The 10,000-nt window shown below is 39.2% G+C and overlaps 11 non-coding genes across 11 annotated transcripts; all 11 read left to right on the top strand.

Annotated features, from left to right (window-relative positions):
* The first annotated feature begins 77 nt into the window (after positions 1-77).
* Positions 78-149, top strand: TRNAQ-UUG (transfer RNA glutamine (anticodon UUG)). The gene has a single exon. It is a non-coding gene; the product is annotated as a tRNA-Gln (tRNA).
* A 963-nt stretch (positions 150-1,112) lies between these two features.
* TRNAS-AGA (transfer RNA serine (anticodon AGA)) lies at positions 1,113-1,194 on the top strand. The gene has a single exon. It is a non-coding gene; the product is annotated as a tRNA-Ser (tRNA).
* Positions 1,195-1,858: 664 nt separating this feature from the next.
* Positions 1,859-1,930, top strand: TRNAQ-UUG (transfer RNA glutamine (anticodon UUG)). The gene has a single exon. It is a non-coding gene; the product is annotated as a tRNA-Gln (tRNA).
* Positions 1,931-2,893: 963 nt separating this feature from the next.
* On the top strand, positions 2,894-2,975 carry TRNAS-AGA (transfer RNA serine (anticodon AGA)). Its single transcript has one exon. It is a non-coding gene; the product is annotated as a tRNA-Ser (tRNA).
* A 664-nt stretch (positions 2,976-3,639) lies between these two features.
* Positions 3,640-3,711, top strand: TRNAQ-UUG (transfer RNA glutamine (anticodon UUG)). Its single transcript has one exon. It is a non-coding gene; the product is annotated as a tRNA-Gln (tRNA).
* A 963-nt stretch (positions 3,712-4,674) lies between these two features.
* Positions 4,675-4,756, top strand: TRNAS-AGA (transfer RNA serine (anticodon AGA)). Its single transcript has one exon. It is a non-coding gene; the product is annotated as a tRNA-Ser (tRNA).
* Positions 4,757-5,420: 664 nt separating this feature from the next.
* TRNAQ-UUG (transfer RNA glutamine (anticodon UUG)) lies at positions 5,421-5,492 on the top strand. Its single transcript has one exon. It is a non-coding gene; the product is annotated as a tRNA-Gln (tRNA).
* A 963-nt stretch (positions 5,493-6,455) lies between these two features.
* TRNAS-AGA (transfer RNA serine (anticodon AGA)) lies at positions 6,456-6,537 on the top strand. Its single transcript has one exon. It is a non-coding gene; the product is annotated as a tRNA-Ser (tRNA).
* A 664-nt stretch (positions 6,538-7,201) lies between these two features.
* On the top strand, positions 7,202-7,273 carry TRNAQ-UUG (transfer RNA glutamine (anticodon UUG)). The gene has a single exon. It is a non-coding gene; the product is annotated as a tRNA-Gln (tRNA).
* Positions 7,274-8,236: 963 nt separating this feature from the next.
* Positions 8,237-8,318, top strand: TRNAS-AGA (transfer RNA serine (anticodon AGA)). Its single transcript has one exon. It is a non-coding gene; the product is annotated as a tRNA-Ser (tRNA).
* A 664-nt stretch (positions 8,319-8,982) lies between these two features.
* On the top strand, positions 8,983-9,054 carry TRNAQ-UUG (transfer RNA glutamine (anticodon UUG)). The gene has a single exon. It is a non-coding gene; the product is annotated as a tRNA-Gln (tRNA).
* The last annotated feature ends 946 nt before the right edge of the window (positions 9,055-10,000 follow it).

Genomic DNA, 10,000 nt, shown 5'->3' with positions numbered 1-10,000 from the left:
CACATCCATTCATGATTTAACATGCTCGTTTCACCCTTTTCTTCAGAAGAAGATCCAGCTAAGTACATTGTCCCTCTGGTTCCATGGTGTAATGGTTAGCACTCTGGACTTTGAATCCAGTGATCTGAGTTCAAATCTCAGTGGAACCTGGGTAGTTCTTTATGAAACGCAGGTTTCACTTTTTCCGCTCACATTGTGTCCTCCTATGCCCAAGTTTTACCATATAAAGACAAAGTTAAAATCCACATACAAAAAGCCGAAAAAAAATTGAAAATTACTAGAATCCATAAAATGATCACTTTGAATCCTATGGCCAAATTTATCTATTATATAGGATTAGCGAAATTAAAATTGACGTCAGGAAACAAAACTCATACTATTTATGTGACACCAAGCAACCATTCTCTATGACTTGTGTTAATGATCACTTTTTCCAGGTGGGTAAAACTGACATGGATTTCAAGCCAAAATGGCTTCAGGAAACATCAGCATTTTATTTTCCTGAGTCATCTTTTCTCTTGTTTTTCAGCATTTCCTAATGCGGTTTGTAAACACTTTTGGTGGCGTTTTTCTAAGAATTGTTGTGGGCATCTTTTGAGTGCGTTTTTGTGGCTTCTTTTTGTAGCTCACAAAACTCACCAAAAGTCACTCAGGAGCCTTCCAGGGGTCTTTCTTACCTTCCCATTGACTTGCATTATAAGTCTGGAACTCTTCTAAGTGAAAAACACCTGAAGAATGATGTGCTCATTTCAGTTAACCGCTTGCGATTTTGGCAACTTGATGCGGTTAAAAGGTGCTGAAAAGCCTGATCAAGTGAAAAGCAAGTCTTTTTTAAATGGAAATTAATATGTTCAGACCTTTGAGCATTTTCAGAGTTTTTTTTCAGGATGTTTTTGTAGTGGACCCAGTTCAAATCCGCCTTATGAAGAGGGAAAAGCCATGAACTGCATAAGGTTCTGATTGATGATGACTTTAAATCAGATTTTTACATGTTAGTGAGGACTAGAACTTTGCTTTGCTTTCCTAAGAGTTCATCCAGGGGGATAATCACTGATCTTGATCATGGTGCTTTAAGAAAAGGTGTGGGAAACTCACAAGGATTTCATGTCTGAGTAGTCGTGGCCGAGTGGTTAAAGCGATGGACTAGAAATCCATTGGGGTCTCCCCGCGCAGGTTCAAATCCTGCCGGCTATGTCCATGTTCCCATAACTTTTGACAGATTATTGAAGATCAATTTTCATATTCCCTCGTCTCTCTCCCAAGACAGTGGTCTGTGATCTTTGGACTTGGTTTGTAGAACCATACTGACAGCATCTTCGGATCTTCTTTTGATTAGCCTGCCCTGCGCGATATAACGTGCGTCCCGATGCTAAACAAAAGTAGTACCGCGGGTGCCATCAAGTAAGAAGATCTTCTCCCGCTCTTGTCCAGCGGCCGCAGAGCACTATCGTGGCTGATGGACTGGGACATGGGCTTTGATTTCTGCAAACTCTACTTGAATTATGTCTCGGATGAAAGCTTTTACTACACAATGAATAATCTTTAGCAACTTCTGGATGAACAGCTTTCTAACATTATAAGTTTTGCAATTTATTTTTTCTCACCCTTTTCACAAGTAATAGATGCAACACTCTATTTGCCAGTTTTTATCAACATTTAAAACTCTCCTTGTTGTGATAGCGTGGAACTCGAGGCAAACTTGTGAAATAAAAGGATAGTAGATATTAATTTACCATTTTGTATTAGTAGTAGATTTGCACTGCAGCATTAGAGCCTGTTTTCACATCCATTCATGATTTAACATGCTCGTTTCACCCTTTTCTTCAGAAGAAGATCCAGCTAAGTACATTGTCCCTCTGGTTCCATGGTGTAATGGTTAGCACTCTGGACTTTGAATCCAGTGATCTGAGTTCAAATCTCAGTGGAACCTGGGTAGTTCTTTATGAAACGCAGGTTTCACTTTTTCCGCTCACATTGTGTCCTCCTATGCCCAAGTTTTACCATATAAAGACAAAGTTAAAATCCACATACAAAAAGCCGAAAAAAAATTGAAAATTACTAGAATCCATAAAATGATCACTTTGAATCCTATGGCCAAATTTATCTATTATATAGGATTAGCGAAATTAAAATTGACGTCAGGAAACAAAACTCATACTATTTATGTGACACCAAGCAACCATTCTCTATGACTTGTGTTAATGATCACTTTTTCCAGGTGGGTAAAACTGACATGGATTTCAAGCCAAAATGGCTTCAGGAAACATCAGCATTTTATTTTCCTGAGTCATCTTTTCTCTTGTTTTTCAGCATTTCCTAATGCGGTTTGTAAACACTTTTGGTGGCGTTTTTCTAAGAATTGTTGTGGGCATCTTTTGAGTGCGTTTTTGTGGCTTCTTTTTGTAGCTCACAAAACTCACCAAAAGTCACTCAGGAGCCTTCCAGGGGTCTTTCTTACCTTCCCCTTGACTTGCATTATAAGTCTGGAACTCTTCTAAGTGAAAAACACCTGAAGAATGATGTGCTCATTTCAGTTAACCGCTTGCGATTTTGGCAACTTGATGCGGTTAAAAGGTGCTGAAAAGCCTGATCAAGTGAAAAGCAAGTCTTTTTTAAATGGAAATTAATATGTTCAGACCTTTGAGCATTTTCAGAGTTTTTTTTCAGGATGTTTTTGTAGTGGACCCAGTTCAAATCCGCCTTATGAAGAGGGAAAAGCCATGAACTGCATAAGGTTCTGATTGATGATGACTTTAAATCAGATTTTTACATGTTAGTGAGGACTAGAACTTTGCTTTGCTTTCCTAAGAGTTCATCCAGGGGGATAATCACTGATCTTGATCATGGTGCTTTAAGAAAAGGTGTGGGAAACTCACAAGGATTTCATGTCTGAGTAGTCGTGGCCGAGTGGTTAAAGCGATGGACTAGAAATCCATTGGGGTCTCCCCGCGCAGGTTCAAATCCTGCCGGCTATGTCCATGTTCCCATAACTTTTGACAGATTATTGAAGATCAATTTTCATATTCCCTCGTCTCTCTCCCAAGACAGTGGTCTGTGATCTTTGGACTTGGTTTGTAGAACCATACTGACAGCATCTTCGGATCTTCTTTTGATTAGCCTGCCCTGCGCGATATAACGTGCGTCCCGATGCTAAACAAAAGTAGCACCGCGGGTGCCATCAAGTAAGAAGATCTTCTCCCGCTCTTGTCCAGCGGCCGCAGAGCACTATCGTGGCTGATGGACTGGGACATGGGCTTTGATTTCTGCAAACTCTACTTGAATTATGTCTCGGATGAAAGCTTTTACTACACAATGAATAATCTTTAGCAACTTCTGGATGAACAGCTTTCTAACATTATAAGTTTTGCAATTTATTTTTTCTCACCCTTTTCACAAGTAATAGATGCAACACTCTATTTGCCAGTTTTTATCAACATTTAAAACTCTCCTTGTTGTGATAGCGTGGAACTCGAGGCAAACTTGTGAAATAAAAGGATAGTAGATATTAATTTACCATTTTGTATTAGTAGTAGATTTGCACTGCAGCATTAGAGCCTGTTTTCACATCCATTCATGATTTAACATGCTCGTTTCACCCTTTTCTTCAGAAGAAGATCCAGCTAAGTACATTGTCCCTCTGGTTCCATGGTGTAATGGTTAGCACTCTGGACTTTGAATCCAGTGATCTGAGTTCAAATCTCAGTGGAACCTGGGTAGTTCTTTATGAAACGCAGGTTTCACTTTTTCCGCTCACATTGTGTCCTCCTATGCCCAAGTTTTACCATATAAAGACAAAGTTAAAATCCACATACAAAAAGCAGAAAAAAAATTGAAAATTACTAGAATCCATAAAATGATCACTTTGAATCCTATGGCCAAATTTATCTATTATATAGGATTAGCGAAATTAAAATTGACGTCAGGAAACAAAACTCATACTATTTATGTGACACCAAGCAACCATTCTCTATGACTTGTGTTAATGATCACTTTTTCCAGGTGGGTAAAACTGACATGGATTTCAAGCCAAAATGGCTTCAGGAAACATCAGCATTTTATTTTCCTGAGTCATCTTTTCTCTTGTTTTTCAGCATTTCCTAATGCGGTTTGTAAACACTTTTGGTGGCGTTTTTCTAAGAATTGTTGTGGGCATCTTTTGAGTGCGTTTTTGTGGCTTCTTTTTGTAGCTCACAAAACTCACCAAAAGTCACTCAGGAGCCTTCCAGGGGTCTTTCTTACCTTCCCCTTGACTTGCATTATAAGTCTGGAACTCTTCTAAGTGAAAAACACCTGAAGAATGATGTGCTCATTTCAGTTAACCGCTTGCGTTTTTGGCAACTTGATGCGGTTAAAAGGTGCTGAAAAGCCTGATCAAGTGAAAAGCAAGTCTTTTTTAAATGGAAATTAATATGTTCAGACCTTTGAGCATTTTCAGAGTTTTTTTTCAGGATGTTTTTGTAGTGGACCCAGTTCAAATCCGCCTTATGAAGAGGGAAAAGCCATGAACTGCATAAGGTTCTGATTGATGATGACTTTAAATCAGATTTTTACATGTTAGTGAGGACTAGAACTTTGCTTTGCTTTCCTAAGAGTTCATCCAGGGGGATAATCACTGATCTTGATCATGGTGCTTTAAGAAAAGGTGTGGGAAACTCACAAGGATTTCATGTCTGAGTAGTCGTGGCCGAGTGGTTAAAGCGATGGACTAGAAATCCATTGGGGTCTCCCCGCGCAGGTTCAAATCCTGCCGGCTATGTCCATGTTCCCATAACTTTTGACAGATTATTGAAGATCAATTTTCATATTCCCTCGTCTCTCTCCCAAGACAGTGGTCTGTGATCTTTGGACTTGGTTTGTAGAACCATACTGACAGCATCTTCGGATCTTCTTTTGATTAGCCTGCCCTGCGCGATATAACGTGTGTCCCGATGCTAAACAAAAGTAGCACCGCGGGTGCCATCAAGTAAGAAGATCTTCTCCCGCTCTTGTCCAGCGGCCGCAGAGCACTATCGTGGCTGATGGACTGGGACATGGGCTTTGATTTCTGCAAACTCTACTTGAATTATGTCTCGGATGAAAGCTTTTACTACACAATGAATAATCTTTAGCAACTTCTGGATGAACAGCTTTCTAACATTATAAGTTTTGCAATTTATTTTTTCTCACCCTTTTCACAAGTAATAGATGCAACACTCTATTTGCCAGTTTTTATCAACATTTAAAACTCTCCTTGTTGTGATAGCGTGGAACTCGAGGCAAACTTGTGAAATAAAAGGATAGTAGATATTAATTTACCATTTTGTATTAGTAGTAGATTTGCACTGCAGCATTAGAGCCTGTTTTCACATCCATTCATGATTTAACATGCTCGTTTCACCCTTTTCTTCAGAAGAAGATCCAGCTAAGTACATTGTCCCTCTGGTTCCATGGTGTAATGGTTAGCACTCTGGACTTTGAATCCAGTGATCTGAGTTCAAATCTCAGTGGAACCTGGGTAGTTCTTTATGAAACGCAGGTTTCACTTTTTCCGCTCACATTGTGTCCTCCTATGCCCAAGTTTTACCATATAAAGACAAAGTTAAAATCCACATACAAAAAGCCGAAAAAAAATTGAAAATTACTAGAATCCATAAAATGATCACTTTGAATCCTATGGCCAAATTTATCTATTATATAGGATTAGCGAAATTAAAATTGACGTCAGGAAACAAAACTCATACTATTTATGTGACACCAAGCAACCATTCTCTATGACTTGTGTTAATGATCACTTTTTCCAGGTGGGTAAAACTGACATGGATTTCAAGCCAAAATGGCTTCAGGAAACATCAGCATTTTATTTTCCTGAGTCATCTTTTCTCTTGTTTTTCAGCATTTCCTAATGCGGTTTGTAAACACTTTTGGTGGCGTTTTTCTAAGAATTGTTGTGGGCATCTTTTGAGTGCGTTTTTGTGGCTTCTTTTTGTAGCTCACAAAACTCACCAAAAGTCACTCAGGAGCCTTCCAGGGGTCTTTCTTACCTTCCCCTTGACTTGCATTATAAGTCTGGAACTCTTCTAAGTGAAAAACACCTGAAGAATGATGTGCTCATTTCAGTTAACCGCTTGCGTTTTTGGCAACTTGATGCGGTTAAAAGGTGCTGAAAAGCCTGATCAAGTGAAAAGCAAGTCTTTTTTAAATGGAAATTAATATGTTCAGACCTTTGAGCATTTTCAGAGTTTTTTTTCAGGATGTTTTTGTAGTGGACCCAGTTCAAATCCGCCTTATGAAGAGGGAAAAGCCATGAACTGCACAAGGTTCTGATTGATGATGACTTTAAATCAGATTTTTACATGTTAGTGAGGACTAGAACTTTGCTTTGCTTTCCTAAGAGTTCATCCAGGGGGATAATCACTGATCTTGATCATGGTGCTTTAAGAAAAGGTGTGGGAAACTCACAAGGATTTCATGTCTGAGTAGTCGTGGCCGAGGGGTTAAGGCGATGGACTAGAAATCCATTGGGGTCTCCCCGCGCAGGTTCAAATCCTGCCGGCTATGTCCATGTTCCCATAACTTTTGACAGATTATTGAAGATCAATTTTCATATTCCCTCGTCTCTCTCCCAAGACAGTGGTCTGTGATCTTTGGACTTGGTTTGTAGAACCATACTGACAGCATCTTCGGATCTTCTTTTGATTAGCCTGCCCTGCGCGATATAACGTGCGTCCCGATGCTAAACAAAAGTAGCACCGCGGGTGCCATCAAGTAAGAAGATCTTCTCCCGCTCTTGTCCAGCGGCCGCAGAGCACTATCGTGGCTGATGGACTGGGACATGGGCTTTGATTTCTGCAAACTCTACTTGAATTATGTCTCGGATGAAAGCTTTTACTACACAATGAATAATCTTTAGCAACTTCTGGATGAACAGCTTTCTAACATTATAAGTTTTGCAATTTATTTTTTCTCACCCTTTTCACAAGTAATAGATGCAACACTCTATTTGCCAGTTTTTATCAACATTTAAAACTCTCCTTGTTGTGATAGCGTGGAACTCGAGGCAAACTTGTGAAATAAAAGGATAGTAGATATTAATTTACCATTTTGTATTAGTAGTAGATTTGCACTGCAGCATTAGAGCCTGTTTTCACATCCATTCATGATTTAACATGCTCGTTTCACCCTTTTCTTCAGAAGAAGATCCAGCTAAGTACATTGTCCCTCTGGTTCCATGGTGTAATGGTTAGCACTCTGGACTTTGAATCCAGTGATCTGAGTTCAAATCTCAGTGGAACCTGGGTAGTTCTTTATGAAATGCAGGTTTCACTTTTTCCGCTCACATTGTGTCCTCCTATGCCCAAGTTTTACCATATAAAGACAAAGTTAAAATCCACATACAAAAAGCCAAAAAAAAATTGAAAATTACTAGAATCCATAAAATGATCACTTTGAATCCTATGGCCAAATTTATCTATTATATAGGATTAGCGAAATTAAAATTGACGTCAGGAAACAAAACTCATACTATTTATGTGACACCAAGCAACCATTCTCTATGACTTGTGTTAATGATCACTTTTTCCAGGTGGGTAAAACTGACATGGATTTCAAGCCAAAATGGCTTCAGGAAACATCAGCATTTTATTTTCCTGAGTCATCTTTTCTCTTGTTTTTCAGCATTTCCTAATGCGGTTTGTAAACACTTTTGGTGGCGTTTTTCTAAGAATTGTTGTGGGCATCTTTTGAGTGCGTTTTTGTGGCTTCTTTTTGTAGCTCACAAAACTCACCAAAAGTCACTCAGGAGCCTTCCAGGGGTCTTTCTTACCTTCCCCTTGACTTGCATTATAAGTCTGGAACTCTTCTAAGTGAAAAACACCTGAAGAATGATGTGCTCATTTCAGTTAACCGCTTGCGTTTTTGGCAACTTGATGCGGTTAAAAGGTGCTGAAAAGCCTGATCAAGTGAAAAGCAAGTCTTTTTTAAATGGAAATTAATATGTTCAGACCTTTGAGCATTTTCAGAGTTTTTTTTCAGGATGTTTTTGTAGTGGACCCAGTTCAAATCCGCCTTATGAAGAGGGAAAAGCCATGAACTGCATAAGGTTCTGATTGATGATGACTTTAAATCAGATTTTTACATGTTAGTGAGGACTAGAACTTTGCTTTGCTTTCCTAAGAGTTCATCCAGGGGGATAATCACTGATCTTGATCATGGTGCTTTAAGAAAAGGTGTGGGAAACTCACAAGGATTTCATGTCTGAGTAGTCGTGGCCGAGTGGTTAAAGCGATGGACTAGAAATCCATTGGGGTCTCCCCGCGCAGGTTCAAATCCTGCCGGCTATGTCCATGTTCCCATAACTTTTGACAGATTATTGAAGATCAATTTTCATATTCCCTCGTCTCTCTCCCAAGACAGTGGTCTGTGATCTTTGGACTTGGTTTGTAGAACCATACTGACAGCATCTTCGGATCTTCTTTTGATTAGCCTGCCCTGCGCGATATAACGTGTGTCCCGATGCTAAACAAAAGTAGCACCGCGGGTGCCATCAAGTAAGAAGATCTTCTCCCGCTCTTGTCCAGCGGCCGCAGAGCACTATCGTGGCTGATGGACTGGGACATGGGCTTTGATTTCTGCAAACTCTACTTGAATTATGTCTCGGATGAAAGCTTTTACTACACAATGAATAATCTTTAGCAACTTCTGGATGAACAGCTTTCTAACATTATAAGTTTTGCAATTTATTTTTTCTCACCCTTTTCACAAGTAATAGATGCAACACTCTATTTGCCAGTTTTTATCAACATTTAAAACTCTCCTTGTTGTGATAGCGTGGAACTCGAGGCAAACTTGTGAAATAAAAGGATAGTAGATATTAATTTACCATTTTGTATTAGTAGTAGATTTGCACTGCAGCATTAGAGCCTGTTTTCACATCCATTCATGATTTAACATGCTCGTTTCACCCTTTTCTTCAGAAGAAGATCCAGCTAAGTACATTGTCCCTCTGGTTCCATGGTGTAATGGTTAGCACTCTGGACTTTGAATCCAGTGATCTGAGTTCAAATCTCAGTGGAACCTGGGTAGTTCTTTATGAAACGCAGGTTTCACTTTTTCCGCTCACATTGTGTCCTCCTATGCCCAAGTTTTACCATATAAAGACAAAGTTAAAATCCACATACAAAAAGCCGAAAAAAAATTGAAAATTACTAGAATCCATAAAATGATCACTTTGAATCCTATGGCCAAATTTATCTATTATATAGGATTAGCGAAATTAAAATTGACGTCAGGAAACAAAACTCATACTATTTATGTGACACCAAGCAACCATTCTCTATGACTTGTGTTAATGATCACTTTTTCCAGGTGGGTAAAACTGACATGGATTTCAAGCCAAAATGGCTTCAGGAAACATCAGCATTTTATTTTCCTGAGTCATCTTTTCTCTTGTTTTTCAGCATTTCCTAATGCGGTTTGTAAACACTTTTGGTGGCGTTTTTCTAAGAATTGTTGTGGGCATCTTTTGAGTGCGTTTTTGTGGCTTCTTTTTGTAGCTCACAAAACTCACCAAAAGTCACTCAGGAGCCTTCCAGGGGTCTTTCTTACCTTCCCCTTGACTTGCATTATAAGTCTGGAACTCTTCTAAGTGAAAAACACCTGAAGAATGATGTGCTCATTTCAGTTAACCGCTTGCGTTTTTGGCAACTTGATGCGGTTAAAAGGTGCTGAAAAGCCTGATCAAGTGAAAAGCAAGTCTTTTTTAAATGGAAATTAATATGTTCAGACCTTTGAGCATTTTCAGAGTTTTTTTTCAGGATGTTTTTGTAGTGGACCCAGTTCAAATCCGCCTTATGAAGAGGGAAAAGCCATGAACTGCACAAGGTTCTGATTGATGATGACTTTAAATCAGATTTTTACATGTTAGTGAGGACTAGAACTTTGCTTTGCTTTCCTAAGAGTTCATCCAGGGGGATAATCACTGATCTTGATCATGGTGCTTTAAGAAAAGGTGTGGGAAACTCAC

Source organism: Phyllobates terribilis, unplaced genomic scaffold (genome assembly GCF_046119375.1).
Source record: "Phyllobates terribilis strain yellow unplaced genomic scaffold, ASM4611937v1 Scaffold_13__5_contigs__length_258822181, whole genome shotgun sequence".
NCBI lineage: Eukaryota > Metazoa > Chordata > Amphibia > Anura > Dendrobatidae > Phyllobates > Phyllobates terribilis.
This window is presented reverse-complemented; position numbering and strand designations above follow the sequence as displayed.